A 12,101-nucleotide genomic window follows, 5' to 3' on the forward strand; every position below is an offset into this window, starting at 1 on the left:
AACCAGGAGATGAAAGACCTCCACAAAGATTAATCATTCAACTCACTTCTACTTTAGGTAAAGTGTTAGTCTCTTAGTTTAAAGGACTTCATGTTCTAACTTCCTGGGTCCCAGGATGTGGAAAGTTAGTAAATATGAATATAGCATTTCCATTTTCTGAACCAAGACTGAGTAAACTAACTTAAAACATAAGACATAATTGCCACACTAACACTCCTAATCACTGGGAGTAAATGCATACACACACACACACACACACACACACACACACAAATAGCTGAGTGAAAAAAAAATTAATAAAAGAACTAACAATTCTATAAAAGTTATCTAAACCAAAAACAGGCAGATAATAGTTTAGGCGCAAGAGAACTGTACTAGGGTCTAACTAAATGCATGCCTTTGAAGATATTCAGACAGTTTTGATTCCTTTTTCAAGTGAGGTTAATTCTAATAGCCATACGATGGCTAAACATATAAACAGAAAGATGTTCATCATCTACACACTTAGATAATTAAAATATTCAAGCATCCATTCAGGAAAATGTCCTATGTTTGTCTTATATTTTCATCTCTATGATAGTGGCTCATATAATAGAGAGCACTGGGCAGAGCTTGAACATGAGAATTAGCTAGAACAGGGTTTTCTAGTTCTAGGATGGGTGGGCCCGTTATTTAATCTTTCTCTAATGCTTATTTCTTCATTTGGGAAATGAGGATAATTCCTATACCAGGGCATTACTAAAATATTTAAATATCATAATTAACTGTTTACTGGAAGTCATTAGATAATTTCATGATTGATTGTTGATTGTCTGATTTTTAGAGATTTGGTTGAAATCGCTTCCCTGTGAACACACTCTTTTAATTTTGATGAAACTCTTGCTATTCTCATGTTAACACTTAAAATCTAATATTTCACACTTGATTGATGGCAGTTTAGGCCATCAATAAATATTACTTTTTTCTTGGGTTTTTTAAAACTATTATAAGTTAAGCATTAAAATCAAGTAAGCTATAAAAATGAATAGAAATAATTTTGTCCAAACTATAAACATTCATTAAGGAGCTAAAGTATTAAACAGATGCAGCCTTGGGAGACCCACTGTCTTATGATTAAGCTGACTAGTGAGCACATGCCTTTGGAATTTCTTTTTAGTCTTTGAAGTTATCTTATCCATCTATTCTGGCTTTTTGTTGTTGTTGTTGTTGTTGCAAGAACTGTTGGTCTTATGAAGCTCTTATCCCCATCCCTCAAACTCACAGTTGATCCATCCCCCAATCTCAAACTAGGTTCAAACTCTTCAAAAATTCTAATCCTGCTTTAGAATGGTAGGTGGAACAGCCTACCATCCTAATGAATATTTCTGGATATTTCTATGCCTTATATCCCCGTCTTCTCAGAGTTCTGTCTTCCCTGTGCCTTTTCCCAGTTGGTGAACCTCAAGGACACTGCTATCCTGTCATAAACTGGCCAGATTCTTAGTCGCCTGTCACAATAGCTCCGTGTTCCTAATTCTCTGGTCTCCGGTGGGAATCATAGGGGACTCCTGTTTATCTCTGTTCTTGGTGAGGAGACAGACAGAATTGACTGCTGTGCTCATCCACCAGGGTAAATGTGCTCAGCTTTTTATGGAGTAGTGGAGAGGGGCAGAGATGACAAGGACTATTCACGCACCTTTGTAATGCCACTAGAAGGTGGACATCATAGTTGGTTTTTCTTCTTGATAGCACCTGTCACATATTTTGATATATATGTGATGTGCTAGGTATATTATTTATTTTCATAACAGCAATAATAATGGTTATTAATGATGACTCCTATTGTGTAGATGTAATAAACCTGCTAACAGCCAAAGTAGGTTTGATGCTGAGGAATACTCCTGTTAACTATTGCTGCTTTGGTTTTTGGTAACTACTCTTCCTTCTTTTCTGTGAAATAGAAGCCTGTTTGGCCATACTGACCCACTCCAGTATCCTTGCCTGGAGAATCCCATAGGTGGAGGAGCCTGGTAGGCTACAGTCCACGGGGTCGCAAAGAGTCGGACACAACTGAGGGACTTTTTACTTACTTTACTAACATTGTAAAAAGATCTGGAATCTATACTAATTTGTTCTGCTACTATTTGTTTTAAAATACTACTTACTTATATGCCACTTGTTTGTTCCATAATCCAATTTAAAAAACTGAAAAGAAGTCATATTTGACAGGTCAGAAAAACATTCCAGTCTTTCCCACCAGTTTCAAAGAGGCAAACAAATGAAAAAGAGAGGAAGACATATTAAGGCAACACACAACACACACTAAGGCTTGAGTTAGTCTGATGTGCTGATAAAGCACATGGAGACCTCAGAATCCATGGAGACCTCATGTAGGCTGCCTCTCAGGGCACATGGTGCAGTGATAAACTGAGGCACAGTGCCACCATGAGATCTGGCTTCTCTGTACTACAACTGTGTCTAGTATTTCATTTCCACCAGGGCAACTGCCTGTGGGTCACACATTTGCATTAAAAACTTGGAGGGGAGGGGGCAGTGGTTTCCTAGGGAAGTTTTAGTATCAGCAGGTCTGTGAATCATTAAATGGTCTTTGGGTTTTCATTTCTTTCATGTTCTTCTTTCCTTTCATATAGAAGAGGGTGTAGACAAGAGATGATTTTATTAATAAGGACAACAGGAACAGTTTCCATGCATTTGATATGTACTATGTGTCTGGTGTAATAGTGGAAAAGGAACTTTATCCTCTTAGGTTCTGTTTATCCTCTTAGGTTCTGTAACTGGGGCCTGCAAATTCAACTGGCAAAAAACCAGATGAACAAGAGAAAAGCATATTAACTTTATTGAATATTTTTATATGCACATGGAAGCTTCCATAGCAAAAAGGGAGACCCAAAGGAGAAGTTACAATCAAGAGTTTACAGATCTTTTCAATAGAGAATGATAAATTACGAAGGAGTGACAAGACAAAGAGAAAGAGCTTTGATGAGCAGTAATTGTGACTAGGAAATATCTGAGGGAAACCACTGGAAGATAAGGGTTATTTTCATAGGTTTGTGCAGACCCATTTTGGCATCAACTACCTTCCTCTGGTGATAAGATGTTCCCTGCATCCTGGTACAGAGTACACATTTCACATGGGAAATCTTCAGGAAGAAAGGGGGAAGTTAAAGAGACTGTCTGTATTTGCTGTTGCTATATCACCTTCAGCTCAAAATAATCACAATAATATGGGAAAGTGGCATATTTGGCGGTAGCATGCTCTGAACCCTTCACAGGCTTTGTGTTAAGTGTTCAGTGCCCTTCACCTAATGAAAATTTCACAACAGACCCGAGAGTGCTGCTATTAATACCCACATTTTTTTAGCTGGAAAAAAAAATTAAAGACAAGAAAAACTAAAGTGTAGTGAAGTTTAATAGTTTGGGCAAAGTCACATTGCTCCCAAGCTGAGAAGGCAGATTTCAGGCCTGCTGGTCCTCACATAGAAAACTAAGTTGCTTAGTCCAGTAGTTTATTCATTTACAGACACAAAGGAGCCCTGAGACAGCTCAGAATTCTGTTGCGGTTGCCGATGGGATTTTCCAGGCAAGAGTACTGGAGTGGGGTGCCATCGCCTTCTCCTAATAACTTAGCCAAGACCACATAATTAGAAAACAGCTGCACTGAGGATGCAGTATCCAGGTGTGTCAGAGCTTTCCAGTATCAAAGTGGTTTGATCCATTCCACAGTAAAAAATACATCTTACACTGTGACGCAGTGCACACGTGTATAATATATATAGAAAAGGTTTGTAAATTCATACTCATGCTTACTGTATGGGGGTGTACTACTTTCTGTGTTTCCTATTGTCCTATTGTATTCTGTCTTATTGTATTCCACTCTATTATTGTCTATTTCACTTATTTTTTTTAAATGCTCATTCCAACCAATTAAATCAATTCCGAGGTCCACTGTTAGTTTGTGACCTACAATCTGGGGGGGAAATGTTAGGGATAAGCCTACTCAACATCACTTTCTTAGATAATCATGTTCATAGTTACCCTGCATTTGTGCCTAAAATGCACAGACTACTTAGGTGACTTAGTTTCTGCTCTGAAGTTCTGTGAGTAGATTTTGACCAGTGACGATCTCAGTGCAGAGATTAGCTGTGCTCTTATGGAAGCACTCAGTGAGCTCTCCTATTTCCTTACTTCACTTGGAATACACTCTAGGTTCATCCACCTCATTAGAACTGACTCAAATTCATTCTTTGTAAGGCTGAGTAATATTTCACTGTATATATGTATCTTCTTTATCCATTCATCTGTTGACGGACACCTAGAGTGCTTCCATGCCCTAGCTATTGTAAACAGTACTGCTGTGAACATTGGGATACACATATCTTTTTCAATTATGGTTTTCTCAAACTTATATGCCAAGCAGTGGGATTTCTGTGTCATCAGTTCAGTTCAGTTCAGTCATGTCCGACTCTCTGTGACCCCATGAACTGCAGCACGCCAGACTGCAGTCCATCACCAACTCCTGGAGCTGGCTCAACTCATGTCCATCTGTCAGTGATGCAATTCAACCATCTCATCCTCTGCCTTCCCCTTCACCTCCTGCCTTCAATCTTTCCCAGTATCAGGTTCTTTTCCAATGAGTCAGCTCTTCACATCAGGTGGCCAAAGTACTGGAGCTTCAACTTCATCATCAGTCCTTCCAATGAACACCCAGGACTGATTTCCTTTAGGACTGACTGGTTTGATCTCCTTGCAGTCCAAGAGACTCTCAAGAGTCTTTTCAAACACCATAATTCAAAAGTATCAATTCTTTAGCACTCAGCTTTCTTATGGCCCAACTCTCATATCCATACATGACCACTGGAAAAACCACAGCTTTGACTAGACAGACTTTTGTTTGCAAAATAATGTCTCTGCTTCCTAATACGCTGTCTAGGTTTCTCAATAGTTTTTCTTCCAAGGAGTAAGTGTCTTTTAATTTCATGGCTGTAGTCACCATCTGCAGTGATTTTGGAGCCCAAGAAAATAAAGTCTGACACTGTTTCCACTGTTTCCCCATCTATTTCCCATGAAGTGATAGTACTGGATGCCATGATCTTCGTTTTCTGAAAGTTGAGTTTTAAGCCAGCTTTTTCACTCTCCTCTTTCATTTTCATCAAGAGGCTATTAGTTCCTCTCGCTTTCTGCCATAAGGGTGGTGTCATCTGCATATCTGAGGTTATTGATATTCTCCCAGCAATCTTGATTCCAGCTTGTGCTTCATCCAGCCTGGCATTTTGCATGATGTACTCTGCATAAAAGTTAAATAAGCAAGATGACAATATACAGTCTTGACCTACTCCTTTCCCAGGTAGTTTTTGTAAGGACTCTCCATACTGTTTTCCATAGTGGCTGTAGATAAACTGAATATTACCCAATAGATAACTTGCCTTTGGGAGAATGTGCTGTGTTGTGCTTGGTTGCTCAGTCATGTCTGACTCTAGGTGACTCCCCTGGCCTATAGCCCACCAGGCTCCTCTGTCCACAAGGATTCTCCAAGTTTGGAGATTACTGGAGTGGATTGCCATGCCTTCCTCCAGGGGATCTTCCCAACCCAAGGATCGAACCCAGGTCTCCTGCATCGCAGGCTAATTCTTTACTGACTGAACCACCAGGGAAGTCAGGGAGAATGGTAGGACAATAAAACTGATGCAGTGAAACCTAGGCAAAGGAAAAAATAATTTGATAAAAGGATTAACGGATAGATATTCATTTATTCATCCACTTAATTAAGTACTTAGGGACCTCCTACTACATGACAGGCACAGCACTGGAAATTGGAACATAATAGTGAATTTATAGTCTGTCAGGGAGGCAGACATTTCAAATTTGAACAGAAATTGTGGCTGGTGCTAAGGAATAAGTACATTTTTTTCTGACCACTTTGGTACACTTAAAATAGCCTTGGTGGCAATCAGAGATTAACACTTCAGTAGTCAGCTCTGTTGATATTTGGAAAGTCTGCACAGTGGGAACTTCATATAGAGTTATATCCCTAGGCTTGTAATAGAGATTTTTAAAATCTAAGAAAGATTAACATGAGACGTGCACAGCAGGATCTCACTGGAATAAGACATATAGAATTTCCATATAGAATTAATTCTGTCTGTGAGAACCTGTAACTCCCCAAACTTCTCCTTCAGAGGAACAGGAACTTTCATGTACACTGAAAAATTTGAGTTTTACTTTTGTTTACATGCTGGCCGAAAAGCTGGCCTAGACTGGACTGTTACACGTTCCTGCTGGGAAATCATCTAGTTGCTTGAGACTTCAGCCGTGGTTTTGCTTTCACAAAAGCAAAGCACGGTTATGCATTCTTATGGTAGACTGAAGAGCATGGCTTTTTAGGGTGATAAATGTTAAATCACTTAAAATTCTGACATTTTTGAATCAGTCCTCTATTCTGAGAAAAAAATTCAGTCTGCATCCTGGGTGCTCCATGTAGAAACCCAATATCTCTGTAGGCTTCAGGTATCTTAAACAGATATGATGAAAACATCTGTCTGTTGTATTGTCTTCTGAAGCTGAGCTCATCTTTTTCTTTAACAGTATTTATCTTCACCCTTAGTAAATGCACTCATGTATATTTAATGCCATTGGGTCCCTCTTGTCTTTGGAGAAAGGAAATTTATGAATCGACAGATGTTTTCTGTTTATGTTAAGAGTATAGCGACCATTTGGACCTCTGCTATAATCCCATATGTAGAAGATTTAGTAACTGGGACTTTGATGATTCAGAGAAATAAAACCCAAAAGTCATCTGACTCATCAAGGGAGGAGAAACAATGCTTATGGCTAATAGGAGACCAAGTGCAAACTCATAGCCCACGTTATATCTATTTTACTGTTGTGAATTTCATTGTGCAAAGCACTGGTAAGATTGGAGGTGTTCATTATTCTTCCTGAACTTGAACTTGACTGGTATTGTCCAGAAGGGGAAACTATTCCTTGCTACCCCTCTTGAGTTTTTGTACACTGACAGGTAATAAAATTGACACAAGACAGATTAACAGGAGAAAAATTAATTTCATGTACACCAGAGATCATAAAATGATGCTTAGTGATCAAAAATGGGCAGCTTTTATATCTTTTATGTAAAGAATAAATTTGTGAGCATTGGATAGGACAAAGAAGTTTAGGTTTGGAGCCGTAATTAATAAGAAAATTAAGGAAAGTTTAGACATGAGTAGTAAATTATTGGAGAAGGAATAGGGTTTGTGTATATGGGCTTCTCAACCCTGAAAAGAATTATCTCTGGTGAAAAAGATGTCTCTGTTAGCAGCCTTCAGAGGGGAGATTTATCTCCTGTATTCAGGGAGACAAAGAAGGATCAAAGGGTTCATATATGCACTGCTTTCCAAGTAACTTTAATTAGAAATAATCAATATACAGCTTTGGCATCTTTGGGGGCAGGCTGTGTGCCCTGAACTCCAACTGCTAAGCTCCTTTTGTCCATCAGTACCAGGCAACTGAGGCACTGGAACCACAGAAGAACCAGCCCTGGTTCCAGATTTATGTGATGGAGTGGGATGACTGCAAGTTAGGCGTCATGGAGCTCAGCCTGGGGTCTGATAGGAGCACCCCCAGGGAAGCTGTACTTCTTTAGCCTCTAGGATTGAGAGACTCTTCATGGCTTTATTCTACTGTTCAATTACTTCATTTCAGTCATATCTGGGTGTGTCAGGAAGTCTGCTTGGCTGTAGAAGACATACTTGTTTTCTGAGTAATGTTTGAATTCTGGCTTATGGATGCCACACTTCTTTTTATTCTACTTGAACATCTTCATTTTAAAGAGTCACCACAAGCTATGACTTTGAGTTTACTGAAATTCCAGGTACATGAAAGTCATTTATTTCATTAACTGGTTAACTCACTGTGCATCCACATACAGGGGGCTGACAAAGATTCTCCACTGGACCCTATGTGTCAGGCTCACTGAGGTATCTTTCCGTCATTGCCTCAAACACTGGGCTTCTTCTGTAGCTTTCCCTGTAGAGTCCAATTCTAGCAGGAATCTTCTGAAGGCAGTTTACCATGAATCCCCCATCCTTCTCTGATCCCCTGGAAGTGTAGCAGCTTCCTCATCTGCCACCATTCTCCACATGACCTCTGACCGCCTGGCCTGCATTCAGCAAGAATCCTGTCAGGTGACTTTAGCCAGACTCTCCCCTCACCCCTGATGTTTCCTTTAGTAATTTTGTACCCACTGACCACCCTCAGCCCCCTGTTTCCCAGTTACAGATTCTCAGAGTCCTTGCTGTATTCAAAAATGGAGCACAGTTGTATGCTGAGGTCTCTTTTCCCCTATTGCAGTAGTTTGTCTTCACAAAATTTGTTTTTACTGCTTTAATTACTGTTTTGTTCTGGTTTTTATTTAATAGTTCTGTGGCTTCTGGATGATATATTTTGGTTCTTGTTTAAACATCTTCATTTTAAAGTGTTACCATAAGCCATGATTTTGAGCTTATTGAAATTCAAAGTATGTCATTCACTCCTTTAATAACTAATTCCTGTGTGTATCTACTGTGTATCAACTAGTGGCTTAGAAAGTTGACAATAACCTAATCCTACAGTTAAAGGTATATTATGTACTTCTTTTACAAGGCCTCTGGATTTTGCAAAGGTATTCTGGACACAGAAAGTCCTTATAAGCACATTCATATTCTTTCCAAATGGATTTTTGTCTAAGAATAAGATGAAATTGCTTTCTTATTTTCAATTAAACATTGTCGTAGGTATTGACCTACCAAGCATTTTCCAAAGCTGAAATATTTATATCTTTTACAAAGTAACAATATAACTTTGCTTGCAGTTTCAATATTTAGAATTTTCATGTTTAACAATACAGTGGTTTTCTAGCTTCTTAGCTATATTGCTCCCTGATTTTATCATGGCACAATAGGACAAACCTTTTTTTTGCATAAAGTGAGCATGTATAGATCACATCTCTGTGTTCCACTACAGCCATTAAATAAAGTTAAGAGTTTCAGAACTCCTCTTGAGGAACTTTGTTATTTACTTGGCTCTTCTTTTTCTCCTCTCCCTTCCCATTTTAAGGAGCAGAATTCAGAAAATTAATATTTTCCTTTAGCTAACAAATATCAAGTATAGCTTTACATTTTGAAAATGTGAAATCTAATTCTTTTTACTAATTTTGTAAGGAGAGATTACCTTTGCAGTGAATGCTGTACTTCCTTGAAATGGGTGCCTTGAGTCCATTCTTCATCTATATTACACTACAGAAATTAGTCACTATTTAACAAAACACATCAAAATTACTGCAAATGAGAATTTGTTCTATCATTGCATTCTTAAACTCATTTCAAATGCTAATAGAAAAATTCATAGCATTCTTATGTTAATTTACCATCATTGCTAACCCTCTTAGAAGGCACTTGAGTTTCCAGGATTCAAACACACATATTCAAACATATATACACATGTACAGGCACACACAAAAAGGCCCCTTTCCCCCTATCAAACAATAACATCTCAAAAGATTTAAGTCTTTAACTGACTGGGCAAAGATCTGACTTTTCTCACCCAGTAGGTTAAACACTGCAGAGATAATAGATTGAAACAGTTTCTAACCTACTGACTTCTTAGAGGAAAACTTTTATAGGTGCTTCAAAAATAAGTTGTCTTTTTAAATTGTATAAGTTTATAGGGAAAATGAGGTATGGCTTTTGGTGAAAAAAAATGAAAAGTTCCGTAATGTGCTGTTTTTAAGACTAACACTCTGGGTTTGGAGGTTGTTTGGCATTTAATTGTGCTTGCTAGGGGCTTCACAGGTGGTGCTAGAGGTGAAGAATCTGCCTGCCAATGCAGGAGACATAAGAGATGTTTGATTCCCTGGGCTGGGAAGATCCCCTGGAGAACAAAATGGTAACCCACTCCAGTATTCTTGTCTGGAGAATCCTGTGGACAGAGGAGCCCGGTGGGCTACAGTCCATAGTATTACAAAGAACTGGACATGACTGAAGCAACTTGTCTTACACGGGATACACAGATTAAGAATTAGCAATTTCTTTAGCCTTGAGGGTCTCCAGTCTGTGCAAATTTAATCTGTGGGAGATACTGACAAACCTGAGACAAAGTAGGAGAAGGAACGAATAATAAAGAATACCGGTGATGATAATGATAAACGGAAAAGGGAAAGGAGTCAATGGAACGCAGACACAAACGTCATTACCTTCTCTTATTGAATCAAGTCTATTATCTATTTCTGGCCACATTACTTATAAAACATCATAAATTATTCTTATTAACAAGAATTGCTTATGACAATGAAGATACCAGCCAGTCCAAATATGCTCTTTGCTACTTATAAAGCTCTGGACTTAGGCTGAAGTGAAGTGAAGTGAAGTAGCTCAGTCGTGTCCGACTCTTTGCGACCCCATGGACTGTAGCCTACCAGGCTCCTCTGTCCATGGGATTTTCCAGGCAATAGTACTGGAGTGGATTGCCATTTCCTTCTCCAGGGGATCTTCCCAACCCAGGGATCGAACCCAGGTCTCCTGCATTGTAAACAGACACTTTGCCGTCTGAGCCACGAGGGAAGGACTTAGGCTAGTTCCTTTAACTGGGTCTCAGAAGTGAATTTTGAGAACCTCGAAGTTTCTGCTCTAAAAGTAATCCATTTAATTCTCCGACTATAGTCAGAAACCTCTGATCTACGATTTCTCAATCTTGCCTTTGTATTTTAGACCTAAAAATGTTCCTGTTTCCATTATTTTCTCTCACCTATGTATTAACACAGTAGTCTCCCAACTATCTGTCTATTTGCTTGGAAAAATTAAATTCCTGTAGATCTCTTCCTCAGGCTTTCCTGGTGGGTCAACAGTAAAGAATCTACCTGCAATTCAGGGGACGTGCGTCCAATCCCTGGGTTGGGAAGATTGCCCGGAGAAGGGAATGGCTACCCACTCCAGTATTCTCGCCTGGAGAATTCCATGGATGGAGGAGTCTGGTGGGCTACAGAGTCTGACGTAACTGAGCAGACACACACACACACATGCACGCATGCACGCACGCGCGTGCGTGAGCGCGCGCTTGCACACACACACACACACACACACACACACACACACACAGAGCTATTCTCACTGAAACTCAAACCTGCAATCAGTTTTAAGCTCAAGTGAGTCTTCCTGGCCTCACGGGCTTTTGCCTCTGGTCATTGCCTTGGCTCACACAGACACCAAACATCTTGCTGTGTATGAAACAGTGACATTTGAGGTTAGGTTGACAATCATCTGGTGGCCCAAAGGATGGAGTTTTACTTAAAAACTCTGAAGACTTCAAGAAGGTTTTATTCCACAGAAATGCAGTTTCTGGTTCTGGCTCTGTCACTGGTTTGTTAAAATTAGGTCAGTTTGAGTAAAAGAGTTACATCATGATGCATATAAACATGCTAATCTTTAATCTTGAAGATGAAACTGGTTTGAGAAAAGAAACTTGTAGAAACTACAATCCTTTTTACCTCTAGTGATTAGAATGAGTTTTCTAGGGTTGCTGAAACAAACTGCAATTAACTTAGTGGGTTAAAACTACAGAAATTTATGAGTTAGTTCTGAAGGCCAGAAGTTCTAAATCAGGGTGTCAGCAGGGTTGTGTTCCCTTTCAAGACGCCGGAAAAGAGTCTTTCCTTGTCTTTACCTAGCTTCTGTTGGCTCAGGGCATCCTTGGCGTTCCTTGGCTTGTAGCTGTGTTACTTCAGCCTCTGTCTTCATAGTCACATGTCCTTTACTCTTCTTATAGGGGTACCAGTCACTGAATGTAGGGCCTCCCCTAATTCCAAGATGATATCATCTTTTATCTTTAACTATTTATATTTGCAAAGACTATTTCCAAATAAGGTCATATTCTTATGAGGTTTGAGGTAGAAATGCAATTGCGGGGGGGCACACTGTTCAAACCATTAGAGTAACTATCCTTTAAATGTCACAGCTTTGTTACTTTTTAAAATTTAAATTCACAATTAAGGATGGAAGTGTCCATTCTTTTTTGACAATTTCTATGAGTAGAGATCTTCCCATTACGTTCATTCTTCCCCAAGCTTTTCTTAT

This window comes from Ovis aries, chromosome 4 (assembly GCF_016772045.2).
Source record: "Ovis aries strain OAR_USU_Benz2616 breed Rambouillet chromosome 4, ARS-UI_Ramb_v3.0, whole genome shotgun sequence".
NCBI classification, from domain to species: Eukaryota; Metazoa; Chordata; class Mammalia; order Artiodactyla; family Bovidae; genus Ovis; species Ovis aries.